The sequence below is a fragment of the Pogona vitticeps genome, chromosome 5 (assembly GCF_051106095.1).
Source record: "Pogona vitticeps strain Pit_001003342236 chromosome 5, PviZW2.1, whole genome shotgun sequence".
Lineage (NCBI taxonomy): Eukaryota > Metazoa > Chordata > Lepidosauria > Squamata > Agamidae > Pogona > Pogona vitticeps.
The window spans coordinates 78444088-78459183 of NC_135787.1; the positions used below are offsets into that span (position 1 = coordinate 78444088).

A 15096-nucleotide genomic window follows, 5' to 3' on the forward strand; every position below is an offset into this window, starting at 1 on the left:
CAGCAATCCAGCAGGCTGCCGGATAGTAAATTATTGGACCTCAGAATTCGAATCCGGAACTTGTTACAGCATACTAAAGTTACACTGAAGGAACTTCAGGAGGTGGCCGGTCACCTCAATTTTGCTTGTAAGGTCATTGCCCCTAGTAGGGCTTTCCTGAGATGGATTTGCAGAGCCATGAGTGGTTGAATGAGGCCACATCATAGATGGAGAATGTCAGTAGGCATGAGGGATGACCTGCAAACCTGGTTACATTTCCTTGAAGGATTCAGTGGAATCTAATTCTGGAGAGATGAGTTCTGCTTGGGTGCTGAGTTCCAAGTTCACTCCAATGCTGCTGGGTCATAAGGGTATGGCATTTACTTTAGAGGATGATGGTGTGCCGGTCTGTGGCCAATGGAATGGAATGACTCCCAAGTCACCCGTGATCTCACATTTTTGGAATTCTTTCCAATCCTTGAAGCCTTATGGATATGGGTGGGTGTTTGGGCCAATTCAGCGGTCACCTTTTGGTGTGACAATATGGCAGTAGTCCATGTAGTGAGTACCCTCACATCAAAATCACTGAGAGTTATGAGACTGGTGAGATCCGTTACTCTGTGCTGTTTGGAATATAATATTGTGTTCCAGGCTTGTCATGTGCCTGGTGTAAAAAAGGAGCTGGCTGACACCCTATCCCATCAACAGATCAACCGGTTCAGGGCATTGGCCCCAGAAACTCAAGCTTATCCAGAGACTTTCCCATGGTTATGTTCATTGGGTGGTGAAGCACGCTTTGCTGACTGGTTGGGGTTGTAATTTGGACCTGGGAGCTCGTGCCTCATTGGATTGGAAAGGAAAGAGGGGTATGCTATGGCCTGAGCTCTTGGATTGAGCCCTCCTGCATATTAATGATGTGCCCTCTGATATATTTGTGGTTCACTTGGGCAGGAATGACTTGATGATGCAAACAGGCAAGTCATTGATATTGCACGTGATCTGGGATTTGCAGACATTGAAGGATAAGTATCCTGTAATGAAACTGATATGGTCAAACATCATACCACAGTTGGTAGGGAGGGCAGACTGCGATCCTCGGTGTATTGACTGCCCAAGGCATGGGGTCAATCGTGAAATTAGCTGATCCATGAAGGCTGGCCTTGAAGTGGTGATACAGCATCCTGACATATGGGGCCACCGGCATGAATTTTATAGAAATGATGGTGTTCACTTATCAGACTTGGGCATGGGCCTTTTTCTGAGGGAGCTACAAGGGGGCCTTTGAGCCAAAATGTTCAGCTTGGGTGGCGGGCTTGGGGCATATAAATAGCCCCAGGCCATGATGGGTAGTGCGAAGACAAGAGCTGGGGTGAGTTCATGGAGGACACGTTGTGTGGAAATTATGCCATCTCTCTGTCAGGTGGAACCAATTGGGCATCTGACAGGAGGTGGTTTTCCATAGGAGGACCTGCCGGCCAGTAGTCCACTAAGGGAGGGATCCTGGAACAAGGTAGGCAAAATTAAGGGCTGATTAAGATGAAAACTGGAGACAACTTTAGGCAAGAAGGAGACATTAGGGTAGAGCATCACTTTATCTTGGTAAAACTGCAGGTAAGGCGGGTCTGCTCTAAGGGTAGCAAGCTCACTGGCCCTTCTAGCAGAAGTTATTGCCACCAAAAACAATGTTTTAAAGGACAGTAGTCGAATGTCTGAAGTAGCCACAGGCTTGAAAGGGCAATGTGTGAGAACATGGAGAACAAGTTGTAGAGTTCATTGAGGCAAAGGCGGCCTAACAGGCAGACGAACGTTGTGGAGGCCTTTCATGAAAGACTTAACAGTAGGATGCGAAAACTGGCAAGCTGAGTCTGAATCACAGGGTTGATAGGAGACCATTGCAGAAATATACACTTTCAAAGTTTATAAGGTCAGGCCAAGATCAAACAGATAGCATAAATAGTGAAGAAGGGCTTCCAGCGAAACTGGTACTGGCTGCAAGCCCCTTGACTGGGCAAATTTCAGAAAATTGTTCCATTTGTAAGCACATATAAGTTTTGTAGATGGCTTCCTGGCCTTTTCGAGGACTTCCTGAATTAGGGGAGAATCCTCCAATCTGTTAGGTGGAGAGATTCCAGGTCTGGATGCTGGATGTTGCCGGCATTCTGGGTATGAAGGTGAGGTAGAAGCGACAGCTTTATAAAATCTGATGCCATCACTTTGAGAGTGGTAAACCATGGTTGCTGAGGCCACCATGGTGCCACTAGAATGACATTGACCCTCGCTTCCCGGATTTCTAGCAGGGTCCTCTGAACTAACAGTATTGGCGGAAACAGGTAAAGAAGCTTGGTTGGCCATTTGATCACGAATGCATCCCCCAGGGATGAATGGTCCCTGCCTGCATGAGAGCAAAATACCTCACATTTCGTGTTTTGCCAAGTTGCAAACATGTCCACCATGGAATGACCCCACCGTGTTCAAATCATCTTGAATGTAGACGGGTCTAGTTCCCATTTGTGTGTCTGTCCTGTCATATGACTCAGCCTGTCCGCCACATCGTTTTCTGATGTGGAGACATGAATGGCTACAGAAAACACATGCCGGCCATAACACCACTCCCAGAGGTGAACTGTCAGACAGAGGAGCGACATGGAGTTGGTACCTCCTTGTTTGTTTATATAATACATGGTCGTGGTGTTGTCCATGACTACTTGGACCCCACAACCCCATATTAGCAGCATGAATCCACGGAAGGCATTTATCACTGCCAACATTTCCAGACCGTTTATATGAAGAGCGCCTTCCTGTCTGGACCAGAGGGTGTCCACTTGGTGACTGCTGCAGTGAGCTCCCTATCTTGTGGGACTGGCATCTGTGCTGGTGACTTGTACTGTAAGATGCAGTGGACGAAATTGCAGTTCCATGAGGAGATGGGGAAGGACAGTCCACCACTGTAGTTGCTTCGCTATTTCTAGTGTGACACAAAGATGTTTCCTCAGGTTGTCTACCATCAGGTTAAATTGAGACAGGTACCATGCCTGCAAGGATCACATCTTTAGCCATGCGTGTGGAAAAGCCGATGTTGTAGAGGCCATGAAACTGAGAAGATGTTGGGTGTGATGAACTGTGAACCTGGAGAGAGGATGAAAGGGGTAGACTGCACAAAGTATCTTCTGGAGGCAGAAAAATGCAGGCATGAAGAGAATCCACTCACACTCCTATGTAATCGGCTATCCGAGAGGGAACTAGGTGAGATTTCTTGAAGTTCACCTTGAGACCCAGATTTTGTAAGGTCTGAAGAACAAATTGTGTCTCGAATGACTTTTTGATGAGAGGCAGCTACGATTCGCCAATTGTTGACATAAGGAAAAACCATAACATTGTTGAGGCACAGGTGAGCAGCTACTGGGGCCATACACTTCGTGAATGTGCGAGGAGCGGTAGACAGCCCAAATGGTAGGGTGCAAAATTGATAAGCCATATCTATAAAGAAAAAATGGAGGTATTTTTGATGCTGTTGGTGAATGGAAATATGAAAATAGGTGACTTGCAAGTCTATTACTACAAACCAATCGCCGCGACACAACAGGTGAACGATGGAGTCTAAAGTCACCATGCAAAAATGACAGGGTTGGGCATAGGCATTCAAGTCTCTGAGATCCAAGATTGGCCTGATACCTCCATCCTTTTTTGGCACTGCGAAGTAATGGGAATAGAAGCCGTTCTGGATGTCTTGTGGCTGAACCCGTTGAATAGCCTGTTTTTTGAGTACAGCCAAGATTTCTTCTTCTAGAGCAGGGTTGAACGATGTAAATTATATGTGCCCTAGAGGAAGAAGTTCAAAAAACTCTAGCCAATAGCTGAAATGAATAATGTTTAACACCAAACTGTCCTGTGTAATCTTTAACCAATTTTGAAGAAAGGGCACCAACCAAGTAGAGGGATTTGAGTCAGGAAGAACCGTGCTGCTTAAGTCAAAGATCATGCTTTGATTTTTTTTTGTAGGTGGACAATAAGACGGATGCCTTTGAGTAGACCCCTAAAATCCTATTGCTTAGTATAGTAAGTTGAAATAACACTCAGTTTACCATTCTATTTGGCATCTATATGTGAAATATGAGACATAATTGTAGTAGGGACATTTCTACCGTTTTCCAAAATTAGTCTTGAAGTTCTTGGGTTTTTTTTTTAATTGATGCAACATTTCACACATTAGGCATCCTTAGGCTAGTTTACAGGATACAGGTTAATAACTAGACATTTGGTTATTTATATTTTTGGCCTGTAACTCTACACAGCACCACGGGATCCCACTGTTCATGCCTATTATGATACTTTGCCCCTGTTATTATTATTTTTTATCCTGTTGATCTGTACGGGAATAACTTTGGAATTAGTTGTTTTTGAGTTATGGCTGCAAAGGAGAGCAAAATGTTCTCAGCTTCTGAAGTTGTGAGTCCTAATTTTAACTGTACAATCACATTCCCAGTTTTCTAGGGAAGACTTTGAGCTAGCAATTTACAGTTCAGAGTGTTTCTTGTTCTATTCAAGCACAATATCTGATAAGCTGCAGCAAATTGAACAAGATCTTGAAATCTTACATAAATCCAATGAATATAGTCTTCCATATTATATCCTCAAGAATGACCCACAATTTAGCCTCTGGATTTTTGTTAATGATAACAGGGTTATAGCCTAGCTGAACTCCCCTGGATTTTTTGGCCCAGTAAAATGCTCACCTCCATTGGGCCCTGCAACAGCACAGAGTAAAATCTAAAATAGGCTAAAACTGACTTAGCCATTGGCATTCATCTTGGTGGGTCACACATTGTGCATGACAGGGTGATACTACTGTAATTAATGTAATCTCTCAGCCTTGCAGCATGTATTTATCTGCAAACCTACTTTTAAACATTTGCATGTATGTTTTAAAAGATTAGCAATTTCATTAAGAGAAAAGGAATGCTTATTTTGAATATCAGTCATAGTTTTGTAGTTGTATTTTTATGCATGGTTCTCAATGCAATTCTAAAAGCACATGTTGCTATTGTTAACTGTAGTGATGGATGTGTGTATGTGTAGGTCAGCAGTCTCCTAGGACAGGTTCTGGAAGTTCCCCTGAAACTCAGCTTAGTTTAGAAAAGGAGAAGGAACTCCAGATTGGTTCTGGAAGACTTCAGGATTTATTCATCTTTATGTCTGCTTTTAAACATTTGCAGAACCTACGAACAAAGAAACAATGTCTAGCTTCACAAAGGACAGTTTGAATATCCAACCAAATAGAATGTCTTGTATTGCCCTTATAGTTAGGGATCATTCAGTGCAACAGAAGTGGGAGTTTGGCTGTCATGGCAGGCTGAGTTTGCCCACTCTTCTTTTTATATGAGACATTGGACTGCTAGTGGGTTATATTAACATATTTTCCATCCATACATTTCTGGATTTTTTCAGGGGAGGGGATATTTACTATCACACCAGTATCAGTCTGCTTTGCTTAAAGTCACAATAGCAGTTGTGAAACTGCCATGCTTATCTGACACAGTGCTATATTGGAAAGGAATAATAATTAAAAAAATTAGGAGAGAAACAAGAAGTGCTTTCTTGAGGGAGATGTTGCTGCTGTACTGGCATACCCTTCAGTGAGGCACTGTGGGCCAGTAGAGCAGGAACATCACCCTCAAGTGAGCATCTCTCATCTCTCCTCCAAACAGTTATTACTGCACTTTTCTGGTACACCACTGTCTCAGATAAACCCTGCATTTTCACAAACTACTATATGAATGTAGCATTATGTCACTATATAAAACAAGTGACACTGAGAGTAGAATATATCTTTATGTGAAGGTGTGTGTGTGTGTGTGTGTGTGTGTGTGTGTGTTCTACTTTCAATATCACTGTAGCACCTTCACCACTACCCCTTTGGACCAATATCTGTGTCCCACAAATGCCCAACCAGTCACCCATTCAAGGGGGGGAGGACCAAAGCAAAGCAAAATAAAACCCACCGGAAGCAGAATCTCTTTTTAAGAAACACTAGCCCTGACAGCTGAACAAAAAGCAATGAATGCTCATGGGGGAAAAAAACCCAGCAGCTGTATGTTGTGTGGTCAAGTGAAAATACATAGAATTTAATTGCACCAACTTTGGCAAAAAAACACAAACCCTGTGTGGTAAATTTTCAAATTACTGTGTAGTTGTACCCTTAGTTTCATTTTGAATTATGTACTTTACATAGTTCATTGGCAAACACACCATCCACATTTCATTCACTCTTAGTGGAAAACAAATGAAAATTCATCTTCCTCATGAAATCCATTTTCATGCTATGTACAAAAGGCTCATCACAAAGAAATCTATTTAAATTCAGAAATGCTGCAATCACATTATATCCCAGATAAATCAACTTCCAGTCAAAGGGATGCATAGCGTGCCTAATGTGACATTTTTTGTTGTTTAAACAACAGGGTTGACTTGCTATCTGCCAGCTGATGGGCTTCTATTTAACTTTATCCAGTCAGAAATGTCAGTCAATACTTGCTCTGGCCGAATATGAAGATATATAATGATGTTCTACACAACAGATTGTTTGATCTGCTCTATAGTGCACCATTACCTTAATTCCTCACAGCTTGTAACAGCATTGCCATTCTTGACGTGCCTTTGCTATCCAAATGATGAAGAAAAATATCAGCAATCATACAAATTGCCTTTACAAAGCAGATTGGTTCTGCCTTTACACTCTCTCAGAAGAGTACATATATATTCCCAAGGATTTGAATGCATGTTCTGTTACTTAAAAAAAAATACAGACCAAGCTAGCCTAAAGCTTTAGCTAGCTTGATTGATGCTATTGAAGACGTTTCTGTATCAGAAATATTTCTGAAACTACTATGTAGTTAGTGATTTTTTTTTGTAGAATATATATGTTGCTGCAAAACCCTATGTACTTCTGTTACAAAACTATGTTAGAGTTGCCCTGCTCCCTCAAGTATATGGCAATTATCTAGTGTAACAGACACAATCATAAGGGTTATGTTTCAGCCTACTGTACTAATTGGCTGTAAAGAGTACTGGGGCTCATGAAAACTAGGCAAACCTACTTAGCGTATCAGTTTGCTTTTCCTTCTGCAAGCGAAATGTCACTGCTTGCCATATGTCTGAGCCGTAGGACAATCATAAAAGTCAATGGAGGACAAAATTAGGAGACATTTTAGGGTTCGCAAGACGAGGTTACATTGAAACATGAATTATCAGATCTGTAAACTTTCACTACAGTCACTTGGAAGTACGGACCAACAAACACATGATGGAGATGATATTACACGTGCCATAATTCCCCCCCTCCCCTGCCAGTGAGATCATTGTGGTAGCACTTCAAGCTGTGTCCCACAAAAGCCCAGCCAAAACGGTTGCAACAAAAAATGACTATACTGTTTCATAAATGCAATATAAGCAAAGTCCCAACTCTCTGTTCTTTTATGGATCTTTTCTTGAACTGGTGATAAGCTAAGCATGCCTGAATATGTACAGGTGGTGTCAAACAATGGTGGGCCGGGGGGTGGGGAGAGATCATATTAGTTTTACACAGATTTTGCACCCTAACACTAATTTCATAAGCTAGAGAAGGTACTCTAGATATTGCTAAACTTGAAAAGCACAAGATCCTGCCCTAGATACTGCTAAACCTAAAACGCTTAGGGTCCTATCCTTCGGATAATTGGTTTCTTCCCCCTTCTATACTGAACTGTACAAATTCTCCTTCAGGGCAGAGCTCATGCGACTGGCATGAAGGACTGCTAAATTAAATTTAAGACAGATGTATTGGTTTTGCAGTGTAAACATGTTTAATGTACAGGTTTGTATTTATTTGCATGATAGGTGATAGAGTTGATTAACCATTATATGTGAATTAAAGAAAGGTTTATGAATGGACCTGTGAAAAGATTGACATGAATGGGTCCTAGATGAAGAGGGTCTGTTTTTTAATATAGTGGTGTTTGTGAAGGAGAGTGTCAGTTAGAGTGTATGTCTCAGTCAGAATGGGAGTGCACTGCCCTAATGCAGTGTAGTCTTGATGTTCCTCTTCTGATAGACACAGGAAATTACACTGTGTCAAAAGTACAAAGTGGTTGCTCTTTGAAGGAAGGCTCATTGACCTGTATCAATAACACAGCAAAAGGTATTATGAATATAAATTACTGAGGGACTTGTCCCTTACCATTACAGGACACGAGACTGATCCCATTTAGGGTACAAAACACACTCAGCTCCTCAAAAACCAGAATACTGTACTATATTGTCCTAAAAATGGGAATAAAACATTTCTCCTTTGTGAAGCAAAGCATGCAAATGCAGCAAACTCGAAAGAACCATCTGCTTGCATAGACTCACAACAGTCTAACCAGCAAGGCAGTAATTGCAGTTTTAAACTGTGTACTGTGCAGAGGGAAGGAGAAGGGGGAAAATAGCCTAGCAAATGCACAACTTACTATCTCTGAGACTGATAAAAAAATAATCTTGCCCTATTATGCTGAGGATTTTTTTTTTCATTTAGCACATGAGCATGAAACAGAGCATGAACTAAATCACTAATGCTGACCATGCCCAGAGTACCTCTTAATTGCTTCTAAGCTCACCCTTGGCACGAGGCAAGGGAGAACACCTTACAGAATCCTGGAAGGGGGGGGGAATGGAATCTGGTAAACAGAAAAGCTGATCAATTATCAGCCTAGTTCCTATCATGGCCACATTTTCAGTCAATAAAAATGTCAGGACTTTGTTCAAAGGCAGCCCCAGATTAATTACAGTAGATTGTAAGCAATCCATCCTATATAGGAATCATGTGTTGTTACCTAAAGACACATTTGCTCTGCCAAATACTATTGCTATGAAGATTTTAAAAAGGATGGAGGAGACCTGTGTTCTAGCCTGAACTCTACAGGGAAAGGACAAGATGAAAATTGAACAAGTGAAAATAGCAAACAGATTTTTTTGGAATGCAACAGAAGTGAGTGGAGTCAATTTCCACTACACTTAAAATGTTTGTATGTTTTCAGCATTACTTTCTCTGATGTAGCACAGAGTATACTTCACAGGTCCTCGTATTACGTTGCTGCAACTGTCCTTCTAACAAAACTGGTGAGGAATTATGGATTGTCTTTCAACTCTATTCTGTGGGTATATAGACTTTTTTAAACCACTTCTTATTCTTTTCTGTAAAAGATAACTTTCATACTTATAACTACTCATTTAAAGAAGATCCTGCAATAACACTTATTGTGGAAAAAAGGATTTAATAAAAACAGGGTTTTGTTTTGGTTTGGTTTGGTTTTATGTGTTCCATGAGCTGCTTTATGAAAATGAGAAATTTCTAGCATACTCTATGTTAGAAATGTGACAAGTTTATATCATATTGGATGCTGGTGATGTACAGGAGGCCAATAGCAGGGGGGAAAACTCTCTCTCTCTCTCTCTCTCTCTCTCTCTCTCTCTCTCTCACACACACACACACACACACACACACACACACACACACACACACAAATACACACACACACTTATAATTAACAGCAGGCTCAGCTGCACAGTAAAGCATCCTGCTTTGAGTAGCACTCATGAGATGTGATTGGATTAAGGTAGAAACTGAAGTCGCAGTTCAAGCAGTAAAAGAACCCAGGTGGACAGCTGTGGTTTTCCAGATAGATTGCAGCTCCTATCAGACATAACGAGGCCAGACAATGCTGAGGGGGTCATGGGAACTGCAGCCTGGTAACTTAAGAATTCTTATTACTTTAGAATCCGAATGGCAGTTTTAGACATTTCGTCCATAAATATTCTCCCAAGTTCTGCCCAAAGTGAAACTTGAAGAAAAAGTTGGGGGTCCTTCTTTAAGCACAGCGTCTAAGAAACTTTTAAGGCAAGAAGATGACCAGAAAGGTTTCTCTATGGGACTGCCACAACTTTGTATTGCTTTAGTGCAAGCAAGAGTGTATTATCTCACACATATATGCTTGTGTGAGATAATGCAAAGACAATATGGGGATTGAATAGGGGCAGTTATAAAATATTAAAGCAAAAATGAAAAATGTATACTTGCATGACCTTGCTGGATTCATTTTGCAGAGGATCTTACTCCCGCACCCTTTTATAAAATGTACTCTTTCATTTCCTGTGGCATAAAGTAAAATAAATATCATATATATTATTTTCATGAATTCTGCACCAATATATATGTGTTTGATGTATTCCTCAAGGCTTTCATGGCTTGGATCCAATGGTTGTTGTAGTTTTGGGGGCTGTTTGGCTGTGTTCTGGAGGTTTTTCTTACTAACGTTTTGCCAGTCTCTGTGGCCAGCATCTTCAGAGGACAGGAGTTAGAACTCTGTCTGTGTTCTGGTGTAGTGTGTGGGATAGTTGAGTATTTGTAGCTGTGGGATCACCTTTTTGTCCTTTTCAGGAGATTGGGTGATTATGGTGATCAGGGTGTGTCTTTTTTATGGGTGTATTGTTGTGATAAGAGGGGAGATGATCTGTCACTGTGATTGATGGGTGTCATTAGCTAGTCTATTGCGTGCAGTGATCACCAGTCCTTGTGGCTGGGTACCATTTGTTGACCTTTTTGCAGGCTGCATTTTTCAGTGCTGGGAGCTAAGCTTTGTTGAGTTTTAGATTTTCTTCTTTTTTGTTGAAGCTGTGCTGATGTTTGTGGATTTCAGTGGCTTCCCTGTGTAGTCTAACATGATTGCTGGTGTTTTTCAGTGCATCTGTGTTTTGAAATAGGATTTCATGTCCAGAACATGGCCAAACAGCCTGGAAAACCTACAACAACGATATATATGTTCCCTGATTGTTTGAGTTTGGCAATAGTGATATGATGGAACATGATGATATATTAATAGCTCATGAGGACAGTATGAGGACAAATGTTCATGTAGTACTTATCACACACTTTTAAGATCTTCACCTGTACTTTGCCTACCACACTACCTCCATTGAATTGATTGTTGGACTCCAATTCTTAGATTTCTGAAGAGACAGCATTTTTATTTAATAATACAGTAGGAGAAGTTTCTTCTTCATTTCACCATCACACTATTTTGACTAGAGAACAGCAGCATGGGAGCTAGTGCTAAAAGTAATGAGACAACAAGTGGATAGGCAGATGAAGAAGGCAATTAATTAGCAAGTCACTGAAGACCAGTTGTCTGAATTGCAGGACATCTCTACAGATGTTTACTTACAAAAGTGAAAGTGCCTTCACTCCTTGAATCAACCAACAAATGGATGTGTGGAGGAGGACTACTTCCCTGCCTCCCTCCAAGTACATTAAATATAATTCAAAATATAATTCAAGAAAGAAGCACATGAATCACTCCTGCCAAAGTCAGAGGATCTGCTTGTGTGTGGCTCATGACACCCTTGATCACATTTGCTCAGAAATAAGTCCCCTGACTTCAAATAGACCTGTCCTCAAGTTCATGTGTATCACATTACAACCTTTCATTCAGTAACTAGACTTCAGCCTTTAAGCTTCTTTCTTCCCACTTCTGCATCACTAGATAAATGTCATTAATCTGCATGCTTGTGCTTCTACTGATATATACAATTTTATGTGTGCTTTTCAAATGTATGAGTGCCTAGTAGTTCTCTGTCTATGTTTCCTGAGGTGCACATTTGGACAAATATTTAGTGAGAAAAAATCTCACTAATGTCTAATTTGTGATCAAGACAGGTGTCTCCACATACATAAACATATTTCTCAAAAACATAGAAGTTCATAGCATAGCTTGAAAACAATGGTTCCCAACCTTGGGTCCTCAGATATTCTTACAACTCCCAGATATTCTGGCCAGCACAGCTAGTGGTGAAAGCTTCTGGGCGTTTAAGTCCAAGAATGTCTGGGGACCCAAGGTTGGGAACCATTACTCCATAACATAGTGAGAAGCAATTGGTTCCTGCTTGTTTTTATTGCTTCTACTGGCTGCTTTCTGCTGCTGCTGCTGATGTTGATGACATGAATGACAACAGTGAAGGTGAATCTACTGCTGGGCCACTGAATATTGATTTCATATGTGGAAGCTTCAAAATAAAGCCACAAGTGTCCTTGAAAACAAGGTATATGGAGAACATGCACTTTTAAATATAGAATTCACATGATTGAATCTCAGCACCACCAGCAGGAAGCAGCCAGCAGAAGCCACAAAAACATGCAATTTCATCCCTTTTTGTTATAGAGCTATAATGTGAACAATTTTAAGCTTTTGTGAAATATATTTACATATATAGAGCCTGTCTTAGTCACAGATATTGGTGAGATGTTTGTACTTATACTAGAATTCTGTTTCAAATAATGTGAGCTACCTTTTGCACTTTGTTTAGAAAGGAATTTTTTTTTGCTTTTTTGCTTTTTTGTTTTTGTTTTTTTGCAGTGGCTGCATCATCAGAATTAAATTTTGTGGGACCAACATGGTTTGGACCCCAATGGGCTGAAAAGGAAAAAAAAAATACTCCCCAGTCCATCTCAGTTGTGTAAGATAGATCAGAATGTTTGGACAAGACAATCCTAACATGGCAGTGGAACAGAACGAGAGAGATCCACTCATTCGAAACAAAGACTACGTCTGTCTTCTGTAACCCATCTCCATAAGCCTTTTGAACTATTTCCTTGTGGTTTGTAGATTCCCATCGTTAATAGTTCTGCCTAAGTGAAAAATGATATTGTGCACGCAAGACATTTCCACAAAACCAGATAATACAATTTTCACCATGATATAAGTTTCTAAATGACTGACTTCATAGATCAGTTCAGCGCATAGCACAAAGCTGAAATTGTTTCCAGGTCAAATTGCTGATCGAATTGCTATTGCAAAAAGTATTTAGCTGGAATTTCTCACAATTCCCCAATCTTCATCAAACGGTTGATGTGCTTGATGGTGGATTAGTGCTTAGAAAAGTCCTTCCTGTCAGCAATGTAGTGAATCTTTAGTGAAGATTAAGTTTCCCCAAGCTAAAGGGCACTTTCTTGGGAGGATGCACTTTGTGGGTGTATAACTTGTATGTCTGAAACCCAATATATTCACCACATTTGGGGAGATTGTGGAGGAGAGTGAGTAGAAGCTGTGATTTTAGTTTCTCTAGGTGCCTGAGGGGGACCTTCCTGGGGGAACCTACTTGTGGATGCATAACTCAGACAGCCAAAACTCAAACTTGACTAACTCTGTAGGGCTTGTAGAGGTGGGTCAGGGAAAGTATCTCTGAAATCTTTGTGTCCCTAGATGCTTTGGAGGGCGTTTCATAGGGTTTAAAGTCAAAAGTGATTAATTGATTCATCATAAAAAAATCATAAATTCCTAATTTATGATTCATTAACCTTGATGAATCAGAATGAATCACCACTTGTCTGATTATGCCCATCTCTAGTCCTAGGCATGCCTTGCATTGGTAGTCTGTGGGCACAGATGGGATCTATGTTTTGATGGTTGCTAGGTAAAGATTTCATATAAAATCATATGTAAAGGTAAAGGTTCCCCTTGACAATTTTTGTCCAGTCGTGTTCGACTCTAGGGGGCGGTGCTCATCCCCATTTCCAAGCCATAGAGCCAGCGTTTGTCCGAAGACAATCTTCCGTGGTCACATGGCCAGTGCGACTTAGACACGGAACGCTGTTACCTTCCCACCGAGGTGGTCCCTGTTTATCTACTCGCATTTGCATGCTTTCGAACCGCTAGGTTGGCGGGAGCTGGGACAAGTGACGGGTGCTCACTCCGTCGCGTGGATTCGATCTTACGACTGCTTGGTCTTCTAACCCTGCAGCACAGGCTTCTGCGGTTTAGTCCACAGTGCCACCACGTCCCATGAAATCATGATATTACCTCTTCAGTCTTGTCCTCCCTCTCCTCTTCTTCTTCTCTCCTCCCTCCCTCCTTCTCTCCAACAATCCTGAATGCATGACTCTCTCTTCCAGGCTGAAGCCTCACTTGCAATGGATGACAGACAAAGGGCTTTCCTCTTGCCCACCTCTACTCCCTCCCCAGAACTTCTCCCTTATTCTAGCATGGTGACATAGAAATGGGGACCAATTTTCACCGACAGAGGAATACACATTGCATAAGTTAATTCACAACACATCCGCATGAAAAGAAACAGTCCTCTGGTGGAGGAGCAGAAATTTTGCTCCCCATCACATTACTCCACACATGCACGTACCTCATGTAAACACCAAAATGTAAAGTGATATAAAACATGCTAATTTTGATTTAAACTGTGGGTTTTTTAATAGTAGGATCAGGCTCTAACTTATGCCAACAGAATTTCAGTTATTTATTTGTAGCTGCAAATGTTACTTTTTTTTACTTCTCACATTAAAAAACCACACATAGGGGCTATATTGATGTTCTCACTTATAAACAAGAATTTAAAAAAATCCTCTGACATGCCATTTTATATGTCTGTTAAGAGGTATATAATCCTATATTCTAGATAAAGCTTAGTTTCAAATATTACACGATAGGTTATAAAACAAACAACCTCCCTATGTATTATTTAGTACAAAAGTAGTTCAGTCAAGTCTATGTTGCATTACTTCTTTTAATTTGCTTTCAGTTGCTTGAGGGAAGGAGAGAAGTGGTAAGCACTTAAAAAGAAATCAATAGGATATGAATAATTAACAGGCAGTCTGCCCGCTTTACTCTCAGGAATGGAACTTTGGACCAGGTATGCTGATGAAAGTGGTCACATCATAAATTTCCCCGCCTCCCCTCCCATATGTTTTAAATATAGCACATACAGAACCACAAATGTCCTTTGAACTCTGCATGGTCATTCAAGCTCCTGGGAAGTTACTCTTCTCATGAACAAAGGTTGATTGTTCATTTGACACATACTCTGATCCATTTTGTTTCCCCTTCCATCAACAAGACAGAAGGCATGATTGATTAGACAGCAAGTTGCCTGAACTGAACAAAAAAGGTGTTCACCTGTGACAGACAATGATCTGGTAAGGAAACACCCACTTCGGCAGCAGGATGAGGTCGAACCTGGCAGATAAAACATGGGAGAAATGGGCATCATCTGGTATCTTGTGAGAGTATATGAAACATAAAAGATTTTTACAAGAGCCCTGAT

General features: G+C 41.0%; 1 long non-coding RNA gene across 1 annotated transcript in view; it reads left to right on the forward strand.

Annotated features, from left to right (window-relative positions):
* The first annotated feature begins 747 nt into the window (after positions 1-747).
* LOC144589434 (uncharacterized) overlaps positions 748-15096 on the forward strand; it is a 43125-nt gene continuing 28776 nt past the window's right edge. Inside the window, exon 1 of the long non-coding RNA XR_013545526.1 lies at positions 748-14968. This is a non-coding gene — a long non-coding RNA (uncharacterized LOC144589434). The remainder of the gene's footprint in view (positions 14969-15096) is intronic.